This window comes from Pelodiscus sinensis, chromosome 2 (assembly GCF_052426305.1).
Source record: "Pelodiscus sinensis isolate ZL-2025 chromosome 2, ASM5242630v1, whole genome shotgun sequence".
NCBI lineage: Eukaryota > Metazoa > Chordata > Testudines > Trionychidae > Pelodiscus > Pelodiscus sinensis.
The window spans coordinates 149,250,503-149,277,089 of NC_143053.1; the positions used below are offsets into that span (position 1 = coordinate 149,250,503).

Consider the following 26,587-nt stretch of genomic DNA (forward strand, 5'->3'; position numbering starts at 1 on the left):
GGGAGAAAGAAAGGTATGACAAGTGAATGGGAAATAAAAATTGTCATACAGCTTTAAGTTTAATAAACTGTTTAATGTATTCTGAGGGTACAAATCCACATGAATCCATGCATATATTTTCATAAACGTCCATATTACTTGGTGGCCTTCATTCCTGGCAGTGTGATTTTTATTCCTGACTCTTTATATTTTATGCTCCTCAAGAAGCTACATTTTGAACCTAAACTAACAATCACCGGGGATGTTATATATCGGTTAATTGAATAGTCGAGTAACCTCATGAATTCTTATCAATTAGTTGACTATTCTATAGTCTGTTGCGGGCGGGGCCGGCAGCCACTGTGTCAGAGGCAGCAGCGCGGGGTGCCAGGCAAGAGCTGGTGCATAAGGGGAGCCAGTTTAAAAACCAGCTCCCCTTGTGGATCAGCTGCCTGTCACCCAGTACTGCTGCCTCTCATAAAGAGGCAGCAGTCCCTGTCTAGGGAGGGTCTGAGTTCCCAGACCTGGCATGAGCTAGAACTGAGCTGGGCTACCTGCCCACTTGGCTCCTAATCCACTTTAAATGCAGAGCCGCATTTAAAGGTAGGTCCCAGACCTGGCGTGAGCCAGGTTTCTGGCCAGCCTGTTAAAAAAATTACTGGCAAAGTGGGAGGAGGGAAATGCATGCAGTCTATAGCATTAACCTATAAGCTTTTGATTATCGGTTAATTGACCACACTATTACATCCCTAACAAAGTGCACCTCTAATTTAATGTTATTGCTGAAAGCTTAAAAATTTGGGCATGTGCAACAATTGTAAACGGTATTCTTTTGCATTAAGTACTTTGTGTTGATAAATATGTCATAGTGCATAAGTGCAATGTAGCTAAATTCCAGCTGCTGTGAGAATTGTGACTTTGCGGAGTGTTTTATTTAACTATACCACAATTGGATTGGATTGGATTGGATTGGATTTCTTCCTGCTTTCTAATACCAAAGTGAGCGGTCCCACACTATCAGCCCAATGCATCTCGAGTTACAAACTAAGGATGTTAAAATGCGGTTTATTGACTTGTCAATGGGATTTCCATTGACTAGTCGATAGGCACTTCCGCATTCCTCCTTTGAAACATACAAGAGTCCCTGTTGGGGCTCTTGTAGATTTCAAAGGAGGAATGCGGAACTCCGTGCACAGCCGGGGCCAGCAGGAAGTCCCGCTGACGCTGGTCTGCACGCGGGTGCCTGCTTTGAAATGCACAAGTGTCCCCCAGGGGAGCTGTTGTAAATTTCAAAGCCATGGAGCCCAGGGACAGCGGGGGACTCACAGCTTGGGCTCCACTGCTGCCCCTTTGAAAGGCACACAGGTGGCATTTAAAGGGGCAGCCGCTGCACAGCTGATCTGCAGATCAACTGTGCAGTGACTGCCCCTTTGAAAAGCCACCTGGAGGTTTCAAAGTGGCAGCGCTGCTGTGAGGCACTGCCACTTTGAAGTACCCTTCCCCGCCCCCCTGTCCCTCTTTGCTGCCGCTATCTTATAGAGGCAGCAAAGTGGGGGGGATATTGACTAGTTGACTAGTCAAAATACTATCCAATAAGCAAATGGTTATTGGATAGTTGACTAGCCTTTTACATTCTTGACATTTCATTTAAAATTAGGGATGCTAGATATCATTTAAATTAATAATCATGTAACCACACCAAATCTTAGTGGTTACACAATTATTTGAGGGTCCCTGGGGGCGGGGCCGGTAGCCATTGCACTCCCAGCTCCACTTCTGGGGAGCCCCCTGCCAACCTATGTTGCTGCCTCTGTATCAAAGGCAACAGCACAGGTTGGCAGCAGCCTCTGTCCACAGGGGACCAAGCTCCCCTAGAACAGAGGCTGTACCAGCATCCCATGAAGCAGCCTATATCCACAGCAAGCCCAGGCTTATCAGTTAATCATTTGCATGACTATACGCTAACATCCCAGTTAAAATATAGTGGAGCATGCCATGATATTTGTGAAGGAGATATTTCCTGTTCTGTTTTTGGTATTCTGTTATTTCCTCGATTTGTAAAGCCAGAGGAGACCATTGTGGTCATCTAGTCTTACCTCTGCAGGCCATAGAACGTAGCTTAAATAATACCTGTAGAATATTTTAGAAAAACATCCCGTCTTGATTTAAAAATGGTCAGTAATGACCTATACTTTTGGAGGGACCCTCATTGTTTGAAAGAAGAGCTTTGAATATTACAATGTATAAATAACTCTGTCAGTAGAACACTCAGTTCTATGTACAGTACAATCAGCAAGTAAAAAAAGTATTTTATTTTAGTCTGTCCTTGAATGCTGTGTCATTAAATTAATGGCTGATTTTTGAAGGAAAAACCCTTAGCACATGTTGTTCTCTCTTAACTGGATATGAGGGAGTAGATGGAGGATCCCTAGTAATATACTGTAGCTTTTCAGAGAGTAACATTGTAGTCGTGTTAAACAAGATATGAGTTAGCTTTGCCTTTGATCCAGGATTTATAAATCACTACATGGGGCCCCTCTGATTTTAGAAAAAGCCAGGTTAACCCTAACTGAGCCCTTATCTAAATCCACTAATTTAAGTTGAATTGCTCATAAGTCGGTTTTAGTTAAACCTTTGTAAACCCCCTGCAAACACTTCTATGTGGATTTAAGAATTGCTTATTTTGTTTCAGTTTAAATTGATATAAAGTTGGATTACTGCCAGTTAAAGTCTCTGTCCTGGTAATACTTATGCTTGTGCTTTACTTTAAATGTGAAAGTAGTCAGTGAAGCCATTGAGCCTTAAATAAGCATGTTAGCATATAGTCGATTAACCAATAAGCCTGGGTTTATTGGTTAATCCAAAGGACTACATGCACATATACCTCTTGCCATGTCTATCGGAGGCAGCGGGGGAGGGGAAAGGCGGGACCTGGTGTATGTAAGATGACTTCCTGTGCATTGCCATTTTCCATGGAGCTGCCAACTGTTGCCTCCTTTCCCCTCTTCCCCCGCTGCGTCACACAGAGGCAGCAACACAGGTGTCAGGCAGGAGCCAACATATGTGGGGAGCCACCCTCCCTTGCTGTCTCCCCCTGACAATGATTTTTTTTTTAAGAGCTAAGTGTAGTTTAAATAATCTAGAATATGTGGTAAGATCCTAGAGGGATGGATTGTCTTTTTATACTGTAGCTTCAGAGGGGTGGTTGAGTTAACCTGAAACTGGAAAAACTTAAAAAACAACTAATAGTCTAGAAGCACCTTAAAAACTAACAAAACATGTAAATGGTATCATGAGGTTTCCTGGGTAAAACTCACTTCTTCAGATGAATGGAGCGTTAAAAGTCCAGATCCAAGAATAAATAAAGGTGGGGAGGGGGAGTAGGAAGACCCACAGGAAAGAGACCCTTGAAGAATTTTACAGGGAATTCAACAACTTCTACCCCACCATCAACCTCAGCCTGGATCAGTCCATACAGATCAGTCCACTTCCTTGACATTACAGTACAATTACATGAAGGACACATTTCCACCACCTTATACTGGAAACCTACTGACTGCTACACTTACCTTCATGCCTCTAGCTTCCATCCAAGACACATTTTTCAATCTAGTGGTTACAGCCAAACCTTAAGATACAAACGGATTTGCTCCAATCCCACAGACAGAGACAAACGCCTTCAGGATCTATTTAGAGCATTCTTAAAACTGAAATACCCAGCCAGAGAAGTGAATAAAACAGATCGACAGAACCTGAAGAGTAACCAGACACAAACTACTTCAAGATAGACCAAGAAGAGAAAACAGCAGAGTTCCAGTTGTCATCACCTATAGCCTACAACTTAAACCCCTCCAGCACATTGTCAACAATATTCTACAGCCTATCCTGAAAAATGACCCCTCACTGTCACAGGCCTTAGGGGAAAGGCCAATCCTCACCCACAGATAACCCCCTAACCTCAAATGAATTCTTACCAGTAACCATGCAGCACACCTCCATCATACTCATACAGGAACCCACCCCTGTAATCATCCCTAGTGCCAACTCTGTCCACACATCTACGCAAGCGATTTCATCACTGGACCCAACCACATCAGCCACTATATTAGGGGCTCATTTAACTGCACATCAGATGCCAGCAATGCCCCCTGATCATGTATATTGACCAAACTGGACAGGAGAAAGAATTCATGGACACACATCAGATATGCAAAATGCAACACGCAACACACAAAAACCTGTTGGAGAACACTTTAACCTCCCGGGCACTCATTAATGGATCTCAGAGTCACTGTGTTGTTTCAGGCCAATTCCACAAGCCAAATACACAGGGAAGGATTGGAACTTAACTTCATTTATTACTTTGTTTCCTATCATAGAGGTATGAATAAAGACATTGGCTGGCTAGCACACTACCTTCCACATCCTAATGACTTAACCAACTAAACAATGGTCACTTAGAGAAGGTGCAAATCAGTTTCTTGTAACTTGAACACTCTAATTCACTTTTTTTCCTCCCCTCCTCCCTCCCTCGCTTAGTTATTCTTAGATCTGGACTTTTAATGCTCCATTCATCTGAAAGTGTGATGTACCCATTAAAGCTCATGATACCATCCACATGTTTTATTAGTCTTTAAGGGGCTGCTAGACTATTCGTTGTTTTTAAGGTTTTTTTTGTACTGTGTTTATATAGTGCCTAGTAGAATGGTGCCCAAACTTTTCTTGTCACACCCCCACTTCTCAGTAATACAGTGTCTGCATCCCTTCCCCCTCATTACTACATACTTGGCTCTGCAGAAGAGTTGGGGCTAGAGATGAAGCCTGCCTGGGAGTGGTGTGAGGGCAGAGCTGCGGCTGAAGCAGGGAGAAGAGTGGGGCTCTGTGGTGCTCCCTTTCCACCCCATTGAGGGCTTCCCTGACTCTGCTGCACATTCCCCTGAATATTCCTACATAACTGTGGGGTGCTGCTTGCAATTTAATGACCATTGGCCTGGTACAATGGGGTTCTGGCCCATGACAATGGTGCCTAAGAGCCACAATAATACAAATAAAAATAACTTACAACACTAAATAGAGATGCTAATAACACGAGCACAAACAAACGCAGTGCTTTTTCAAATATGAAATACAGGCAGTCCCCGGGTTACGTACAAGATAGGGACTGTAGGTTTGTTCTTAAGTTGAATTTGTATGTAAGTTGGAACTGGTACATATTGTAGGGGAAACTCTAGCCAAACATTTCTCCAGAGCTCAATTTTATTCTCCCACACCTCACTTCCCTCAGTCCTTTATTCTCAAGCTGAGGTGTCTGCTGAGAAAAGCCGCTCCACGTCTCCCTGGTCTGCTGGGGGGGGAGAGGGGGGACGCTAGCTTCGCGGCTCCCTGGTCTGTTGGGGGGAAGCAGCTAGTGCGGGGTTGCCTCACCCCGTTTGTAAGTAGGGATCCGATGTAAGTCGGATCCATGTAACCCGGGGACTGCCTGTACAGGATTTGAGCACACTTTGTCTCCGCCTCTTTTGTAAATTGGTTCATGTATTTCAAACAATTGATATCCAAAAATACTCTGTATGTAAATGAAAACCCATCCTACAAAAACGTTGGTTGAATTGTTTTAGGCTTTTTTTATAATCCATATCAATATCCAGGTTAGGATATTGAACATGTAGCTGTTTATACAATTGACCGATGAGCCTGCCCCTCACGCCATGCTTAAAATCCTGCTTCCCACGCACATCGGCTCCCGCCCGCTCCGCTGCGTGTCAACTCATTTTAGCATCCCTAATCCAGTTATATAAAATTTCATAACTACTGCATATAGCTTACTGCTTATAGAAAGATTTTAAATCTGGTATTTTGGTTATAATGATACAATAGTTTTAGTTGCTTACATGAGAATTGTTCAACTATGGTTATTAGAATCTTTTACATATAACCAAAGAATTCAGCTTTTATTGTTGCAAAAACTCAGTAGAAATTGTGAAATACAAATAGAAAAACAAAACGTATAAGTTAAGACAGTTTTGTTTAATTATTAGTACAGTCTACACGTATGCAAATTTCACGCCTATGGCATTATTATTGATGCTTCAAAAATGTCAAGATCTTCCATATAGTTCAGCTGTAAATCTCTTCATGAATACAACATCTACTGCAACTTTTCATATACGTGATTTAAAACTAGGTGTGCAAGAAGGGTGAGAAAACAGAACAAAGTTACAGTGCTTGATATTATCTGAGTGATAGCCCATATTTCTTATCAAACTTTATTCTGTTGGAAAAAAATAAGTACAGTTACCTCTTAGAGTCAGGTAATTTGCCATCATGCCTCTTAATAGGCACCAATTATTATAATATAGGGTATACCGATATCCCCATGGAAATAGATTTTCTGAAGTTTGCTTGCTTAACAGTATGTGATGAAAAGAAAAATTGGTCAAATATTAGACCTTTCACATATAAGAGAGAACAAAAAATATGCAAAAATATTAGTGTTGCTTCACCTATTAATATATGCTACAAACCCTTTGTGTGGAAAAATATGGCCTTTATTGGTCATATCTACTATTTCCAGGATTCTGAACCCAGCAAACTCTTCAGCTTGGGTTTCGTGTTGATATACAAGATCCTTTTTATGTGTATAATTTTGATAGCTTCCAAAAAGTGGTAGGTGCTGCATAGACATGTAGAACGTATGATCTCCAAGGGGGCGGGAGAAGGAGTACAGGATCTTTCAAAAAAGCCTGCCGTTTTCAAAAGAACCGCGTCTAGACCGTGGTTTTACTTTCGAAATGGCGCTTGTTTGAAAGAGCGCCATGATGCAATTATACAAATGAAGTGTGGGATATTCAAATACCTGCTTCATTTGCAGTTTCGATATGTCTAATTTACATCCCTCTGTCGAAAGAGGGATGTAGTCTAGACATAGCTGTACTCAGTAGCAAATAGGTTTAATTTTTAGATGATGTGATGTAATGTTATCACTTGCACATTGTATGGCTTGATGTCACTGACTGTTCATAGTCTTACGATATGCCTACATGCTCCTCCAACTTAACACAAGTTAATCTATTATCAGATGCTAGTCTTTGGTAATATTGGCTGTATAATCTGAATTTTAAGTTCACTTTCTCCAGAAGAGATTTCAGTGTGCTTCTTACCTCCTGAAGCATTTACGGGTACTGAGAACAGTGGCTCAAAATATGCATCGCATAGTGAACTACCAAAGAGTAGTTTAAAACCGATCTTGATTGAGTTTGAGGGTTTTTTCCTCCTTTAATACTGGCACCCCAATCAGTCCATGGGAGTATGCCATGTTAGGCTCTGTGGGAATGCATACAAACAAGTCCAATTACTGCACCTTCAACACAGCAGATGCTGCAGTGCATCTTTTTCTCCAGTTAGTACTCGCCTTCTGGCTAGGTCCCATTGATAATCCCATGCTGATAGAAAATTTATATCCGCCTCTGTATCCTCAAAAATGAGCTGCGGATATCTTCTGATGCGGATACCCTCATATTTAAAGTGGATATTCACAAATTTGTAGGATTCTAGATAGGTAATTTGTATCCACATGTTTAAAAATGAGCTGTGGCTATCCTCATCCGCGGATGCACTGCAGATATCCTCAGATTTGCAGAGCTCTACCTATTAGCTGTCATCCCCTGTTTGTGTCCCTGGAGATGCTAACAAATAGTCCTAGTCGACAAAAGGGGTTAAACAAAAAATGATAAAGAAAAGCCTTTAAGCAAATCCCTCTAAGGGAGTATCAGTGTCCACTTCAGAGATCATTGGATTCCAGTACAAGCTTCAGTTCTTTTCCTCTTCAACTCAGGGATTCTGCACCCTTATTCACTGAGGGCAAGGGCTCTCTAAGGTGTTTCTTCTGAATTGGGGAAGCACAACATTCTGTTCCCTTCCCAGGTTTGCCACGATCTGAGTGGAGTTTATTCTTAAGTCCTCCAGCCCTGGCATGATTTGCAGGTGTGATAGGGTCATTCAAGCCCAAAGCACCTTCTTACCCATTTCTATGTGAGGGTAGGGTTTGCATACCCTGTCACACCTGGGAAGTTCAGGCTTTCAGAATCTAACATAAATCTATAACATTAATTTTAGAATTTAAAATTAAACTTTAGAAAGACCCCTAGAAAATCCTTTCAGTTTGGCTCCAGATTATGTTCCCATACCTTGTAAGTGAAAATATATTGAATGACATGTTTCACTTAGCTATAATGGCTCAAAACAAATAAATAGTAAATAGCCTGATGTTGATTTCTGTACACATTTGAATATAACAACGTGAAGTGACTTTTTGAATGGTATAGAACAAAGATACAGCTTCTATTTGAGAGAAATTACAGATTTGAAAGCAATTTTACATTAGTGAATCCTCTTTAAAAGATACATTTTTGAAACAAGGTTATTGGAGAAAGGTTGTGGGATTTTAATTTTAGGTTTCATTTAGGCTATTGAAGGATGATTACATTGAATTTAAATGTCATTGTCATCTTTGACTAACCTTTACATTTGATAGAAATAAGAATTAGGGTTAATAAAAGGCCACGTTAGGACACATCTACTCTATTTCCACTATAGAGATACAGGTATGTTGCTGAATTCTTCTTTAAACTATATACAGGCAGTCCCCGGGTTACGTACAAGATAGGGACTGTAGGTTTGTTCTTAAGTTGAATTTGTATGTAAGTCGGAACTGGTACATATTGTAGGGGAAACTCTAGCCAAACATTTCTCCAGAGCTCAGTTTTGTTCTCCCACGCCTCGCTTCCCTCAGTCCTTTATTCTCAAGCTGAGGCGTCTGCGTCTCCCTGGTCTGCTGGGGAGGGCGCTAGCTTCACATCTCCCTGGTCTGCTGGGGGGGGCGCTAGCTTCGTGTCTCCCTGGTCTGCTGGGGGGAAGTAGCTAGTGTGGGGTTGCCTCACCCCGTTTGTAAGTAGGGATCTGATGTAAGTCGGATCGATGTAACCCGGGGACTGCCTGTATGTCATCCCTGGGGAAATTAGGTTGGCCTAATTGGTTGGAAATTATGGTTCTCAGAGGACAAAACTTTTCACTGGCTTGAGGTAGGTCAACCGAATTTTTAATTGTAAACAAGGCCTTGGTCTTCCAAAAATAAGTTTTAAAAGTCTAAAGTCACCAAAATGAACCTTTTTCTTCCTGATTGCCAATAAAAGCACTGCTTACCTAGGGCATCTGCATGGACACCTTCTGGGTCAGTAACTCATTAAAGGAAAGAAAACACGTGGTGGTAGGTTTTAGAATGAGAAAGGTAAATGGAGGTGTTCCTCAGGGATCTATACTGGGACCAGTGAGTTGAACAGATTCATAAACAATCTGGAAACAGGGATAAACAGTGAGGTGGCAAAAATTGCAATTAATACAAAACTACTAAAGATAGTTAAGTCCAAAGCTGACTGCAGAGAGTTATAAAGGGATCTCACAAAACTAGGTGGCTGGCTAACAGAATGTCATATGAAATTCAGTGTTGGTAAATGCAAAGTAATATACATTGGAAAATATAATCCCACATATACATTAAAAAATGATGAGATCTAAATTAGGTCTCCCTAATCTGCAGCACCTAGGAATAGCAGGCAGCAGGATTGTCCTCCTGGAGGACCAAGAATTCTGTGGGGTTCAAAGAGCCCCTGATTTGTCCTTCTTGGGTGGGGAAAAAAATCTGACATGCCAGGAAGATCTTTTCTCTAAAATGGGGAATAAAAAATAGGAGAAAAATATTAAAATGCGCTCTGCCTTTCTTATTCTACAGGAGTAGGGCAGATGTGTTGTGGCAGAAATTTTAAGTTTGCATTTCCTGGCTTTCAGATGTTTTTATTTTAAGCTGAAATATCCTCTGAAGGATTTTCCTGTTAGGTTATAGATATATTTATTTTTAACTTGAATTCTAATGTAAAAAAAATCAGCTGGGCTTGTGGGGGTGGGGGATGTCTTCACTGTATTTTAAGCAAAGCAGCAGAAGTCTAGTCAAATCCTACTACTTTGGGTGTCAGGGTGCCACCTACAAATTAGCAGGGGCTAGATGTAACATACTGTTTGATGTTTTTTTTTCTTCCTCTGAGTGATGCTACTAGTGAGGAATGGACTGACCAGGAGAGTCAAGAGACATTCATATCGTTCCAATTTAAAATACTCGTGAAAAACTCTCCACAGAAGTATGATTTTCCCTGATAGTATTTGCCAGATGAACCTGCTGAAATTGCAGACTTCATTTGATAGTGAATGTGACCTCATCTGGCGCCTGCCTGGTGGTTCAGCCAGTGATAATCATTGGACTCTACACCTTGTTTCAACAGCTGGGAAAGCTATATTTAGTATTACATCAGGTTGGGCCTCTTGACAGCTAAGACATACACAGAGAGTCATGGTAGTCCCTAATGAGGGTGAAATCTTAGTACTATTGAAGAGTGGAAAAACCTCCTTTTAACTTCATTGAGACCAGAATTTCATCCATAATATCTATCAAAAGTTTTCTGTATGTGCAAGTTCAGTAGTTGACCACCTCTCAGATCGTTAGAGCTGAATAATGAGATCACTGGAGGGCTTAAGGAGTCTCCTCTTCTCCCTCCCAGATAGAGGCAACTCTGCTTGGAAATTTATGTATTTTTTGTAGTTGTTTTTCCTTGTCCTCCTCTCTTCGATTAATTTGGCTATGGTGGGGAGATGGTGTAAAAGAGGAATGTCTTTGGTCTTATAACATCATCTGAAAGTGGTCAGAATCTGCGTTAGAAGACTTCTGGAAGCTTGTTCCATAATTGAATGCTTTGCATTTGTTTCCTGTTCTCACGTGAGTTGTCCTGGATTTTATGGGTTGTGTTGTCCTAGAGCAGCAAAGATGTCTTGGGGGATTGTAGATGGAGGAGTTGATGAGCCTTACCCATTCTTAAAAGTTTAATTAGCAATAGAAGTGAATTAGAATACAGGGGTAATGGGTTTATGGTAAATAGTTACTAAGGAGGCAGACTGTCATATTTCACATGATCTGAAATCTCCACAATGATGCTACCTCAATCCCCAAATACAAGGAATTTCACTAGTCCAGTCTAGAGGAGAGGAATGCATAGATCACTGTAATCAGTTCTTGAAGGATGAGATGAGACTTGAAAGCTGGAAATAGAAGAAAGCATTGTGTTTTCAAAATCACTGACGCTACCAGATTTTCTAGGCTAAGTACTGAGTCAGATATTAAATCGAGTCATTACACAACTTCAGCACATTGGGAGTTGGGAGGGGAGGACTGGGTCAGATGCACTAGGTAAAGGGGAAGACAGTAATCCAGCCAGTTCTTCAGAGTCTTTTCTTTTTTGCTTAGTATCACTTTAATCATGCCTGACTTGAGGGATTGATGTGGTTGTTACTTTTATTTTTCTGTTTGTGGAAAAGGAGATATGCCACTGGGTTGTCAAATTGTTGGCAGTTGAGTGCCTGGCATGTTGCTACTTCTCCAAGTGGTCTTATGTAGCTATCCAACAGAAAGAGGAATGGATTTCGTTCCTTGGGGATTCTACAGGCAAAGATTTTAGGGCAGAGAAAATCATTCTCTGGGTACTATTGAAAAGGATTGACTAGCCATTGTAGTGCTTGCTATCTACTTCAACTATGTCATGTAATCAGATCAGCAGTACACCGTGACCAGCTGTGTCAAAAGCTGCAGAGAGGCTGCATGTCTGATTGATATATGCAAATTTGTGATAGTAAGGGTTGTGGGTTTTTTGCTTTCTATTTTAATTGTGCTTTTATTGCTCTCAGCTTTGCATTTAGCTATTTTTAACTATTAAAAACCCTTAAAGCTTGTTGAAAACTGTCTTTTATTTTATTTATTTTTTTTGCCTGAAGTCTAAAATGTGATTCTCTTACAACACTTTTATACATAAAGCCTTTTGAATCAATCCACTTGGGATTTTAGACCAAATGAGTGAAAGACAAATTGGTTGCTTTACAAAGGTAATTAAGACAGTATGTGGTGCACAGGGTAGCAGTAAGGGGTTCTTTCTTACTAATGATCCATTAATTAGTGAAGGCAGCTCAGCAAGTGTGTGGGCCTCTTAGGGATTGCCTCTGATTGACATTTAGAGCTGGTGTAGTTAAAAAACAGTATAATTAAGATGGAATAGGAATTTTTTCATTTTAATGGTTTTAGGTTGACAACAGTAATGTTAGTTAAAACCGTACAAATATTTACATATAAAACCTTGTTTAATTGTAAGTATTGAATATTCTATATTCAAGATTTTAACTTAAAACAGTATACTGGCTAATTTTTAATAACTCTCGCTGGCTGCAGTGCTTAGCAGAAGTTAATCTGAATTATCAATTTAAGAATGATAAAGAACAAGTTCTCAAATACTAAGAAATATGTATTTAACATGAAAATCTCTTCTGGTATGACAGTAGTAGGTTTTCTGCTCCATTTGTATGTGTGGGTATATGTATTAGTTTTCATATGGAACAAACATCAGGGCTTAGTTTGGAAGAGATTATTGTAATAAACCTGTTCACTTTTCATTTATTTGTAACTTAATGAAAAATGGTATCATGAGCTTTCAGGAGCACAGCCCACTTCTTTCATGAGTCACTCCTGTCATCTGAAGAAGTGGGCTGTGCCCCCGAAAGCTCATGATATCATCCACATGTTCTGTTAGTCTTTGAGGTGCTACTAGTCTATTGTTTTTTAAGTTTTTCCTGTTACAGACTAACTCTCAGATACCCCTCTTAAGTTCATGAAAAATGCCTTTTTAGGCTATAACTTTGCTTGCGTGATCTCGTCCCAAAGTCAAACCTTCCTTTGAAAGTCCAAACTAAATTGTTTCAGGTATGTGGTTATAGAGAATAGTAAACCTGTTTGTTGTAAACTAGGGAAGTTAAAATGTGTTGAATTTTGTGAATGTGTAATCACTGTAAATGGCTACACATTTACATCCCTATTGTAAACCTACATTCATTTTTCCCCACTGAAGAAAAATATGGTGGCCTTATTTATTCCCAGTTAACTCAAGTGACTAAATGAGAGCTTTGAGGATTATGAGCTGTCAGGGCTGTTCCCCACTCTGGCACTCCGAGTGCAGGAAGTGGGGGCTCTCAAAAATCCTTAAATGCCTTGCCTCTTTAGGCTCTGCTTACCAAACTCCCCCAAGTCACAGATTTACTGACTTTGGGGGGTAGCTGCTGCCACCACCAAATTAAACAAAAGAAAACCTCTTTCTTCTTGAACCCAGGAAAAAGCAGTTGGACTTTTTCCAGACGGGTACCTCCAAACTCTTTTATCAAAAGAGAGCTTGAAAAACAAAGAGAAAACAAACCACAGTCTCTGGTAGCTGACAGCTCATCTTAGGCAGGGCAGACACAGAGAGCGAGCCCCTGTTCCTTTCCAGAATGCAAGAATCAAATCATCACCTTAAAAAGTGGTTTTTATTAACAACATAAAAGATATACTTGATAAAGCATGCTTGATTGATAGGTGTTACCGAGCAACTAAGTAAAACAAATTAAAACACAGAGAAAATCTCTGGGAATAACTCTTAGTGAGTGGGGGAGGAAAGGCATGGATTCACACAGAGAAGCTTAAACCAAACAACTAAAATAAAGAAAAAACCCTGATCGTGACTAAATATACATTTTCCCTTTATTTACTCATGATCCCTTCCTGGTTCAGTTCACTTCCATGCCCTGAATTCCTTGGATGCATGGTAGTCCTTCCTTGGTTTAAATCATTCTGTGTGTCTCAGCTCCTGGCTTAACTTCCCCACACGAAGAAAGTAGGCAAGGTATCTTATACAATTCAAATTTCAGCACTGTATCCCCATTGGTTCTTCTGGCCCTCTGCCAACACCCTTGCTAGCTACCCAAATTAACCCTTTACTCACTGGGTGCTGGCCAGCACTCCCCTATCCATCACATGGGCCTATACAAATTTGGAAAGGAGTGTATATATATTTAAGTATACACCTTTAAAATTTTGTGCAGCTAATGTGCAAATGTTAATCTGCAAGTCTGATTATAGCATCTAAATTACTACTCTGCTGTGGGATTCCTCAGCCTCCAGGAGGGATCAAAGTCGCAGTCCCTGAATGGCACTGAACCATTTAATGCATGTTGGATCCTTAGGTGCTGGAAGAGTCCTTGACTTACCCTGTCTGCTGCACAGTAGTTACTGCCAATGATGCGTATAGCTGCTAGTGCCACTGGCCATTCCCTCTAGTTGCCTTAAAAAAATCCTGAACTGTAACTTGATATATATTGCTACACTCTTAATTCTATGGTTGTGTTTAGGGATTTTAAGAAGCTGGTAATTTACTAATTATGTAGTTGATTTTTATTGACTATACGATTAGTCAATAAGGGAAGGCAGCTTGGCTCAGTTTCAGCTCACTCTGGGTCTGGGACCTACCCCTTCTGCAGCTATGCACTTTAGATGTATTAAATGTACTAAAACAGTACATTTAAAGTGCAGAGCTGCCGCAAAGGTAGGTTCCGGACCTGGTGTGAGCCGGGCTGGGCTGCTCACCCGGCTCCTACTACATTTTAAATGCAGAGATCCATAGTGGCTCTGCCTTTAAATGTATGTAGTCAATAGCATTAACTGATAAGCTTTTGCTTATTCGTTAATCAACTAATTAACTACTCAGTTACACCCCTAGTTGTGTTGTGTACTGTATCACTTGCACTTGTCCTTTCGGTCCTTTATCAGTTATAAGGGGATCAAACTAATTTTGTAATGGCATTGTTGCCCCTTTTTGACTTGAGCAGCTAGCCACAGTTTGGGACTTGAACATGTTCCATTTGGAAATAGTAACTGATGGAATCTTGTATTTTCTTTGATGCACTCCTGTTTATTTACAGGGAATGTGCAAAGTCCTGCCTCTCCAAAAGCAGGAGAAACTGTGAACAAAAGGAGCAATAACTGATGGGGGCTGGAGCAGCTCCCTGCTTACCACAGGTAGAGGACTGCTCCAGTCCTGTGGGGCCCACAGTGGACAGGGGCTGGAAGTTTATTGGTAGCCTAAACTGTACCCATTCCCCCATCCTTGAGCTGCAGCCACATCTAGGATAAAACAATAGTTGTCTGATAGTACACAGCACTCCTACCCAGTATTGCTCTTTAAAACAAGATTAATATGTGGGAATGTGTTTGCTCAGTTTTCAAGGTGAAATCCACACTAGTAAATATGTTGAAGAGCAATAGTCTCATGAACAGGGTAAACTAAGACAACATTTGTCATTACAGTATTGCATCATTTTATATATATATGTTTGTGCTTTCACTTCCCAAATGTGTATTTTTATACTTCTGGGTGTATAGGTGATTTTTGCAATAAATACAGAAATAAAATGAAAAAAGCCAAAACATATCCGCCTTAACAAAACTTCCTACCCCTCTGTAGATCTTGGGTTACATAAAACTTCTCCATCAACATAGAAGAGTAAATAAGTACACCTGTAGCATGCCCTGATGATCAACTGTTAAGTTATTTTGAACTAATGAAAGAGAGTTTGTTCCAAAGCCTAAGATACTCATGTTGTATGCTTTGCCATGAGCTCTTTCTCTTTTTAAATCAAAGAAAAATCCAGCTCAAGTTCCTCTGATCACAGGTGTGACAGTCGGGCATGTGAAGAATTGGTCTTGGGTCAGAGTGAACATCTTAAAATTCATCTTGAAATAGACGTGCAAATAATGGAGAGCAGGAGCAATGCACACATGGAGCTAAGCTGAATATTAGGTGTAGCTCCACTGTGGAGCATACTGGTGTAATCCAGCATGGAGGTGACAAAGGCATGGCTTGCAATGGGAATGTCTGTGTCTGAAAATAACTGCCATAGCCTCCTAGCCAGATGAAGATCAGAGGGGAGGGATGGTGAGGGAATATTTCTGGTTGTAACTGCTATATGATCGTCCAGCAGTGGTTATGGTTCCAACAATACCTTCAGATTCTGTACGAGTCATAGATATGGGGGACATCCACCCTCAGTTATGGAGAAGAAGAACATTTCTTTATCTTTCAGTATAAAGATTGTTAACCTGTGAGAAATTCTTGTGCTGAGATTAGTTTATCACTTCTTCTTCCAGAGGTTAAAATCAGTACATCTGTTTTTATATCCTGGGCTAAGTTAATGTAACTTTAAATAGACACTTTAAATGCACATATACTTGTCAGGCAGCAGACCAACGCTTCAAGCATCTTGCTTTTCGCTATTTTTCATTATCCATTTCAGCAGCTTCATCTGTATCTCTCTCATCCTCCTCTTCATCACATTAATCAGTATTCCCTTCTTCCCCTTCAACTGGTAAATACTGAATCAACTCATTTGCTATTTTCCTCTCATTTTAAATTTTGTTACATAATCACCAGCTTTTCAACTGTGGAGGTTCTGCAGTATATTTTTGGTTTCTGCATGCGTGATTCCCCAGACTGACCAATTTCATTCTACAGTGTACAGAAATGCTAAAGAAATTTTGCCACTGTAGCTTGAGTGCTGGGAGGACATCTCTTTTCACCATGATGGAGCAAGCTGTTTTGATAAACTCCACATCACTTTATGGCTGAAAGGAGTGCTGCTTGCTTTATGATTTGCTACCCTCATCCTAATTTTCTGCACATAATTGAAAATTTGCTACAGCCGGTATGTGGTCACAGGCTGAGTCGAATTCATCATGAGAGAGGTCCTGGGCTGGAAATATGGATCGAGAAGATAGACATCGTGCTGGAGTGACCACTTGATATTTCTGTGATTTTTTTTTTTGTACATTCTTTTTTATTTAGTGGACTATTTTCGGTATTCTCACACGTTTCTTAATGTTCTAGAATTCATTCTTGATATTAGACAGTGCAGAACTATCACTTTGAATGAATTCAGATCTAGATTCAAAAGGTGAAAGGAATTTTGAGTTTTGCATCCAAAAGTCGTCATTGTGAAAAAAGTTTTGCAGCAGCGGAGGAAAGACTCAGCCCAACTTTCTTCAACAGCATATGATTGAAGAGCCACCTTGCATATTTAAAGATCTTTGTTACATGTAATAGAAGAGGCCCACTGAGTATGACAGAGTTTTTTCAGAGTGAATGAAACTGAGTGCTGCACTAAATTATTCTGAAAAGTGGTTGCTGGTACTTGATAGTTTATTTAAAAACTTGACAATGCTTTTTTCACTTTGGTCACATATAATAAAGCTCTCATCTTCAACATCAACATTGATGTTGCATCATATGGCAGCACATACATAATGTAGAAGGCATGGATACTCCTTTGTCAACTTAGCCCAAGCAGTTTTCACATTAACCATGCTGTTGCTCACAACCTAAATAACATTCGGGACCCCAATTCACTGGTTATTTTGTAAAATGGTCGGCAGTATATTGTTCAGTTCATTGGAATTAGTAAAATATTGTTTGTGGAGTTGTTACAGTGACATTGATGCCATCATTTTTGATACATGGATCAGTATTCATAAGCACAGAGAAACTAAAGGTATTTTGCACAGTGAGCACACCAATTCTTTTCACTTCATTTGCTGTGACGTTCTGAAGACTTCCTGCAAGCTGTATCCTACTTGATACTTTGTAAAGTGGACACAATTTATGAAAAACTTCTAACATATAAAGATCTTAGACTATGTAAAATGTATTGTTGGCATGATACCTAGCAAACGTATGCTCAAGTTCATTTTTCTGGTCATGGGAAGCAAGGGTAAGCAAGGCCCTTTAGAATCACCATTGGCATTGCAACATGACCAATGTGAATGCACAGGTCGCAGAATGACTCTACAGCTTTTTTGAAGAGTCCTGAGTTCTTAAGGTGGAGAGTGTGGTGTACCTTTCCTGAGCAGCCTATATTGATTTCAGTGAAATGTCCCCGGTGATCCTCTAGAGCTTGCAACCCATGAAAGTATCCCTTTCTGTTTGCGTACTCAGTGGCAAGGTGGAATTGTGCCTGTAGAGGAATGTGTGCAGTTCCTCCACCACAGTTTGCACCCCATTGCTGCAAATCTATCCACTGTTTCCTGTACATTACAAAGAGTTGCAATCCTGTGCAGCAGGATATACCTAGGAGTTTTACACATTTTTATGACAGCAGCTCACATTGTGGACTTTCCATCTCAAAACTGATTGGCGAGTGACCGATAACAATCATAAGAACGGCCATACTGGGTCAGACCAACAGTCCATCCAGCCCAGTATCTTGTCTGCTGACTGGCCAATACCAGATGCCCCAGAGGGAGGGAACACAACAGGTAATCCTCACATGATCCCTCCCCTGCTGCCCCTCCAGAGAAACAGAATCTAGGGATACCATTCTTATCCGTTCTGGCTAATAGTCATTGATGGACCTAACCTCCATGAATTTATCTAGCTCTCTTTTGAACCCTTTTAAAGTCCTAGCCTTCACCACATCCTCTGGCAAGGACAAGCATTACATGTTTCTGGAGTGTGACTGCCCCCTGGCTCTCCATCACCTCAGCTTCTACTTGGGAGTCCCAGTGCTGAAGGTCTGGGCAAGTTTGCATATAGTTTCAGGAATGTGGCCTTTTGTATTTCAGAAGTTTTTCATTGTCTGCTTATCTTAAACTTGCATTATGATGCAGTCTCACCAATCAGTGTTAGTTTCTCAGACTTGTAAGCGACCACTGGGTGGAGCAAATCTGAATGCCAGCATTTTTATTCATTTTGTCTGAAATGTAGTTATTATGTTTGAACACCTCTACAGTGTCACTTCACAAACCCAGTTGTAGTACTTGTTCAGATTCTGCAAATACAAAGTTTCAAATGTCTTGTATTCACAGTGCCCATTAAAACTGCACTGAGTTCTTCAGGTTTTTTGCTTCTGCCATAATGAAGATGGAGACAAACAAATGGCCCATGGGACTATGGAAGTTTTTTTAAAAGGTGAAACACATTTTTGCATTGACAAAACCATTTCTGAATTTGTGCCACACTGACACAAGCAGACAAGTGTGCACACGTGTAAACGATCTGTTAAAGTTTGTAGCAATATGTCAGTGAAACTCATGTTGACCAAACTTTGGAGCATAGATATGGCCTTAGTCTGGGGAAAGGAGTAAGACAAAGGTGAGAGTCAGGTTCTGCTTTTAGCAGACTCTTAGCCCTATTGATTAGATTAAAAGAAAGATATTAATTCTTAAGTTTCCCATAAAGTATTTAGTAATTCTTGTTATCCTTATCAGCTAATGTACTTACTGCAGTAATTGGTGAACCAAGTATATTGAACCACATATCTACTGTTTTGAATTGAAACTGTAACCTTAATTTCACCTTTGCATTGTTTTATATGTGATTAGTTTATGGAAATTAAAGTAAATTAGTTAGTGACTTATTTACTTAGCTTCATGTCTGCCTGCTTCTTCTTTGAATAAATCCGTTAGTGCACACTAGACTGGTTCCTCTCTGAAAAATTTCATTGCAAGAAAACAGCCTATTTTAAGGGTAAAGAGAGTTCCTGGATTCCTGTTTAATTTGATTGAAATCCTATTACTATTCCAGCAGTTTAAATGTACAAAATGAAAAGCAGTAGAGTGAGTCTTTCAAGAATTTGGAAGCTACAGAAAGTAGACCTCCATAGATACTTACCATTAAGATAGTACTTGAACCCCAAATGGATGGCATGTAGCCCAGTCTGTGCCTCTTTGAAATTGAAATAGTGATGACTAAGAATTGTTGATTTAAAACTCCAGTTAAGGAATTTCTTTTCCTCAAAGAGATGGTCATGGTTATCTAATCAAATACTGAAGAAATAAAAAAGAGACCATGACTTCATTCAATGTACATACATACTAAGGCTTTGTTTGTTTGTTTGTTTGTTTGTTTGTTTGTTTGTTTTGGAGAGTCAAAGTAGGATTTGTTGTGGATTCAGATTAATAAACACAAACCAAGTATAAATTAGGTTTTTTATTGTGTTTTAGGAGACATTTCTGTAGAACTTACCCCACCTTGTTTTTCTAAAGAGAGATCTTATTTTAAAAATAACAGGTAAAAATGCATGACTTTAGCTACATAAAGTACAGAAAAAAAACTTTATAACAATCTAGTTAAAATGACCAAAACAAAATTGAGAAGATTCAATTACTTTTTATTAGGAAATATTTCTATAAAAATGGAACCTGATAAGCTCATTGTTTAATGAATAGGTTGCTGTAGTGAGAGGGGCCATTTAGATACCTAAATGGATTTTTCCTCATTTTCTTCCTGTCACATGTATTGGTCGTCATAATCCAACTCCTTTCCACCTGTATAGGATTACTTAACATTAGTAATTCCAGACACTTGTAGATAAAATTTGCTATGGTTTGGGGTGCAGAATCAGTTCCATCTGGACATTCCTTAATATTTTAAATCTTATCTTGATTTTACAGTCCTTCGGGATGGGGATTCAGCAAAATTTTATTTCATAAATGATTTTAAGTTTGTTTAGTTCTTCTGAAGTTTTGTTTCTTTAAGATAAGAATGCATGTGATCTATTTGTTCCTTGTTAAAGTTAGTGGAAAAAAAATTAGCTAAAGATGTCAACTTCCAACTTTCTTTCCTGATGGTGAGACAATTTTTTGTGGGGATAAGACAAGTCTTTTTCGAGGCATTTTCAGTTTCTCTTTTGTGTAGGTAGCATTTTGGAAGGACTAAATGGAACTGTTGGTCCTTCACCTGGAAAAAAAATCTGAGCCTCATCTGATTCCTCGTTGTGTTTTGCCTTTTTTTTAAATTCCCCACTGCTGTGGTCACTTCTGTATGGTGGAACCAATATGTTCTTTTCCTGACTGTTTAGAGAGCAGAAGGTTTGTATTGCACTGCATTAGGCAAGAGTTTACAGGTGTTCCAGTTGCATTTGGTTTTTCATTTAAAAATTATTTAAAAATAAAAAACTATTCATATTTAACAATACTGCTTTATTTGTTTAGTGACTCCAGTACAACTGTTACAGAACAATTTAGCCCAAATAGATATGTCAGTTTTCACAGTAAGCAGTAAATAAAAGGCTAGAAATATCAGGTTCAAATAAGCAAACAAAATACAAATAATCTAAATTGGTCTGTTAGTAGATGTCCCAATTTAGTGATTATAGTAACAGTTTTTATATGTTTTTATATAGCTGTATCTATAATGTTTATATTTTCTGATCAAGTTGTACAACAGCTCTAGCTTCAAAAATATGAATATCAGAAAAAACTTTCATATTGTAGTTAAGTTGCTTCTACCACATTTTCAACAAAAATCTTTAAGAAGTGCCTGTAATTGAATGCCTTAGGAATTAATCAGTTCAGAGAGACATTTTTGTAGTGCAAAAAAGAGTAAACCTTAGTTGTGTTTGATCACCACATAAGGATTGGTCATAGTCAATAAATCTTATTTATGGTAAGGTTTGGGATCACTCGTGGGTGTTTCTGCACTACCAAGATTTAAACTGTGCTCACTGAATGGTGAGTTGCATCCCTTTCACTCTATTCTGTGTGTGTTTTCTGTTTTGTCTTTGGACTTTGTGGCTCATTATAAGGCTTCTGGGAATATTAGGAGTAAGATTGATGGTTCAGAAGCCAAACTTCAGGGGCTCTTACAGTGCCTGTCAGTTTCAATTGTATTTGCTCATGGGATTGCTCACAACTTATATCCCCTTGAAACAGGCTGCAAACCCTTGTGCTTCCTGTTGCCTGCCAGGTTAATGCAAATCTCAAAGCAGCAGCAGATTAACACTGTGCAGAAAGGGAAATCTACCTGGGGACTGAAAGTCAGCCACCGAATCCTGTGGGGTTAGGGCTTCAGATAGTAGATGTAATATGTCAATCTGGATTAGTAATGGGATAGAGCTGTTTGCCAGGCACAAAGATAATTTCCTGGTAAAGTCAGTTGGCCATGAGCCGAAAGAAAGGTAAATGAAAAGTTTAGTAAGAATAAACTAAGCTATTACTGTTAGCTATTGCAGATGCAATGCTAATTAGAAACCATGCCATAAGGAATAATAGATTACCTGTATCCTCCAGACACCTTTCACTAGAAGTGAAGACCTATATTTCATTATGTGAATTTTAAAAAAATAAAGAAAACCTGAAACACCATTTCTTACTCACACCCACTTAAACCACTTCAGTATTTTTCAAAGGAAGTAATTAAAATAAGAAATTTAGAAACAAATGGTCATTTTGTCTATCCAGGTCTGTCTCTTCTGTTCAGTTAACAATTAATGTGTGCAAATTCCTATTAAATTAATAGAGAAAATGTGGGGGAAATATTTGCTGCTTAATCAGAGAATAAAGTAGTAATAACATGGAGCTCGTTAATTTCAACACGCACTGTGAGTATTGTATAACATCACTGTCACGTTTAGGATAAAAAAAATTGGTGCAGGGGGATGGAACAGATATGAAACCCTTATGCCCTGAAGCATAAGTCAAACCCTACATGACAGAGATAGGGGCTTTTTTCCCCCTTTCTATGGACATTCTGCAACTGCCTATTGCAAAGTTTTGTGCAACTTCCTCTCAAGAATTTTGTAAGAGATGGGATCAAGGACTACATGGTGTAATCAGTATGGCAAGTCATTTATTAAGATCAGCCAATTTTATCTTAACTATTTTTCCACTGTACAGGCAGTCCCCGGGTTACGTACAAGATAGGGACTGTAGGTTTGTTCTTAAGTTGAATTTGTATGTAAGTCGGAACTGGTACATATTGTAGGGGAAACTCTAGCCAAACATTTTTTTTAGTTTAGGATAGCATAGGGAAAGGTTAACTCCCCTCTAATGTTTGTTTTGCTGTCTGTTCCCCTGTTCAGAAGATTTCACATCTATTTCTGTCCCTGTGACAAACTCAGGACTAAAGGAGTAACTCATCAAATACCAAACAGCTCTGCACCATGCTTTGAGCTAATAGCTTTATTTCCACACACCACCCAGGGTTCTAGGAGGAGGGTCCTTTTTTTGCTAACACAATGAGGCCAGCACTTTGTTTGTTTTGGTGGAGTCTTTGTTTGCCCAGGGAGCCCAGCATGTATAGGGGGAGGAGGGGCGGAGAGGCTGCTTTTGTCTGCTGTTCGGCAGCCTGTTGCTCAGGGGAGGGGGCAGCCTGTTGCTGGCAGGGGGGAGGGGGGAGGCGTGCAGGATGCGAGGCCACGGGGGGGGGGGGGGGGGGGGGCAGCGGGTGTGGGGAGGCACTTTTCCTCTGCCCGGCAGCTCTGCGGGATCCCTGTCCCTGTGGCCAGCTGCTGCAGGCAGAGGCCAGTTGGAGCCGGCCGAAGAGGAGGAGGAGGTGGATTCTAGGACCCAAGTGAGCGAGCCCCGGGGACGCTGCTGCGCTCCCGGAGCCCGGCATGTATAGAGGGGAGGAGGGGCAGAGAGGCTGTTTTTGTCTGTTCAGCAGCCTGTTGCTCAGGGGAGGGGGCAGCCTGTTGCTGGCAGGGGGGTGGGGGGGGGGCAGCGGGCGTGGGGAGGCACTTTTCCTCTGCCCGGCAGCTCTGCGGGACCCCAGTCGGAGCCGGCCCGAGGAGGAGGAGGATCCTAGGACCCAGGTGAGCGAGCCCCGGGAATGCTGCTGCGCATGTGCGGGAGTTGCCTCACCCCGTTCGTATCTAGGGATCCGACGTAAGTCGGATCCACGTAAGTCGGGGACTGCCTGTATTTTCCCTAAGGTCTCACCTATACCAGATATAGCTAAGTCAGCAGATCTGTTCCAATTTGTAGTGTGCATTGGACATGATCATGGCTTTAGCCTATATGGCATCACTGATATTACAATTTAGTACAGTGTTGTATCCAGTTCTCTTGACTTGAATATAATTGTAGTGTACATGTTCCCTTAACTTCTTGTTTATTTTGACCATACTTGGATTGCTCTTCCACTGAAACGTTTAGAGGCGGAAATTGCTATCGAAAGATGCGTCTGACGAGTGGGTCTTTGCCCACAAAAGTTTATGCTCCAGTAAATCTGTTAGTCTATAAGGGTGCCACAGAACTTCTCATTGTTTAAAAAGATACATAGGAACTCTTAATAAAAAACCAGTTTACTCCATTTTCTACTTAAGATGGAGTGATCTTATTTATTTCAAGCTCAGTCCATTTTTAAATGTACAAAAAGTTTACTTTTCACAATGAGACGTATCCCTTCCACCCCATTCTTCTATAGTTCAGGAATAGGGGAACAGCTTTCACCACCAAAAATAATGTTTGGGTTGAAACAAAGTATTAAATTCAACTACAAAGGAGAATATAATAGATTCAATAAAATTCCTAAGGTAGCCCTTGCGTAATAGTAAATAACCATTCATTGAAAAATGTTCTTCCAGACAATTGAGTTTCCATGAAACTGTATTTGTGAAAAGGTTTTGTAGTGGATTCCCTGGCTGAGTTAATTTGTTCCTGTTGGGTGTTGATTTTAAATGCTGCATTGTATGTTAATTATTGTAAGATTAAATTAATGTCAGGATGTCTAGAGGTCTTATAGATGTGGGTTTTTTATTATTATTTTAAATAAACTAATTGTATGTTTTAAAAATATGTATTATTACTAAAATATTTTTGTTCTGACACGTTTAGTAGTATGCTTTTGAAAGCATATGTTCATTTTCTGGTTTTGATCAAGAATGCAGTTGACATTCAGAGATTTTTCTCAAAAGAATCTTGTTTGCTGCCCAAGGGTGACATGCATAGACTTCATCAGAAGCTAAGACACTGTTCTGACAAATTTTATATCTTCTTAGCAATTTAAATAAGGAGACAGTATTTTCCTTCATGTTGAATGTTAATAGTAATTAAAAAAACCTTTAATCGCATGGGACGGTAGGATTATTTGGTGAAAAGGCAATGTTATCTTGCCTTAGGCAGTTTATATATTAAAAAACCTCAGAAGAAATGTAAACCTTGCATATGGATTGGCATAATGTTTCATATAGGAAGATAGGCATTTCACTTTTTTTTTAAACATTAAGCCTTATTGATAATATTCATACTTTGTGAAGATTTTGGCATCCTTAGCTCTTATTTTGTCTGTTGATATATCACAACTTTTTATAAAGATAGTTATTTACTTCCCGTATTTTCCGGCGTATAAGATGACTTTTTATACTAAAAAACATCCCCCAAAAATCGGGGGTCGTCTTATACGCCGGGTATAAACATACTGTAGCTTTGGCTACATACAGAACGTCCCTGTGCTGATACTGTATGTACCGCGCTGAGCCAATCACGGCAAGTGGTGTCATCTATTAATGCATACAAAGCCTGCTCGGATTGGCTGAGTCAGAGAGGCGGGCTATTACAACCTTTGCCAATCCGAGCAGGCTTTGTATGCATTAATAGAATACACCGCTTGCCAGGATTGGCTCAGCGCGGTACATACAGTATCAGCAAAGGGACGTTCTATATGTAGCTGAAGCTACAGTACTGTATTAGGGCACATCCAGCGGGCTGGTGTTATTAAATGGTGTTGCCTTGGAAGGGGGGGTAGTCTTATACAGCGAGTATAGGCCAAAACCTATGTTTTAACTGGAAAATTAGGGGGTCGTCTTATACGCCCAGTCGCCTTATACGCCGGAAAATACGGTAATTCTTTTTCACTTCTGTAGCTTTAGACTTCTGGTGCCTTTGGGAAAGGTATAGTTCTGTGTGTGTGTGTGGGGGGGGGTCTTTCAAATATTCATACACTTATTTATCATTTTTGTTAAACCAAATGTATAGTGCCCCATTCTCTTCAATGCAATATCTGAAAATTCTGGGTTTTGTGCTTCATTTAATAGACAGGTAGTTGTACCAAATCTTGATGCAATAACAGATTTAGAGAAAGCTACCAAACAATTTAATTTTACTTTAAGGTTCCTCTCTTTTGAAGGGTTTGCCTCAGGTGTATTTTCTTCAGTGAATCCTGTATTTGGTTTTCAGTTAAGCATATGTGCTTGGTGATGTGGTGTATTTTACAGATATAAACATGAAAACCTAGGTAGTTCTTGCCCCAGTTTAACTTAAGTGTATCTTACTAAACACCATGATAACATTAAACTAATATTTTTACTGTGAAGATAGGTTGTCCCAATTAATATGCAGGTGATAAAATTTGTTTTCAAAAGTTGTAGTCATTGCTACAGTAACTCGGTGTCTTTAAGAAATTAGAATCTTTCAAGTTTGATGTATCAGAGGATCTGACTGCAATTCAGGTGGAGTGTCACACACAACCCTGTCACAAGTCCTTCTGCAGATCTGTGTTGGAACATTGCTGAGGTTTATAATTAGGTTTTTAGGGTTTTTTCCAGCAGTGGTGCTCTCTTCTCATTATCATCTAACTCTAATATCAGCTTTTCAGCTTGCAGAATTATTGCAACTGGAGTAAATTCAGTTGTCCTTCATTAATCTTCAGTCTATCCAACAAAAGCAACACAGTAATGTCTGACAATATTACTGTGGTTGCATATGTCTAACACCTTCTTCTCCTTTATTCCACTTGTATCTGGTCATTATGTTCTTCCTTTAATGGGAAGAATCTCACAGGAGAGTTGTCCCAGATCCCATCAGTCTTCAAGGAAATAATATCAGATACAAAGATCTTTGGGACCTCACAATTTTACAGTAAGGGTAAATCTAATCTGTGGAGGAGAC

The 26,587-nt window shown here is 39.8% G+C and overlaps 1 protein-coding gene across 1 annotated transcript in view; it reads left to right on the top strand.

Annotated features, from left to right (window-relative positions):
* The window catches only part of ERP44 (endoplasmic reticulum protein 44), a 113,995-nt gene that overhangs the window by 1,823 nt on the left and 85,585 nt on the right, over nt 1-26,587 (top strand). The window lies entirely within an intron of this gene.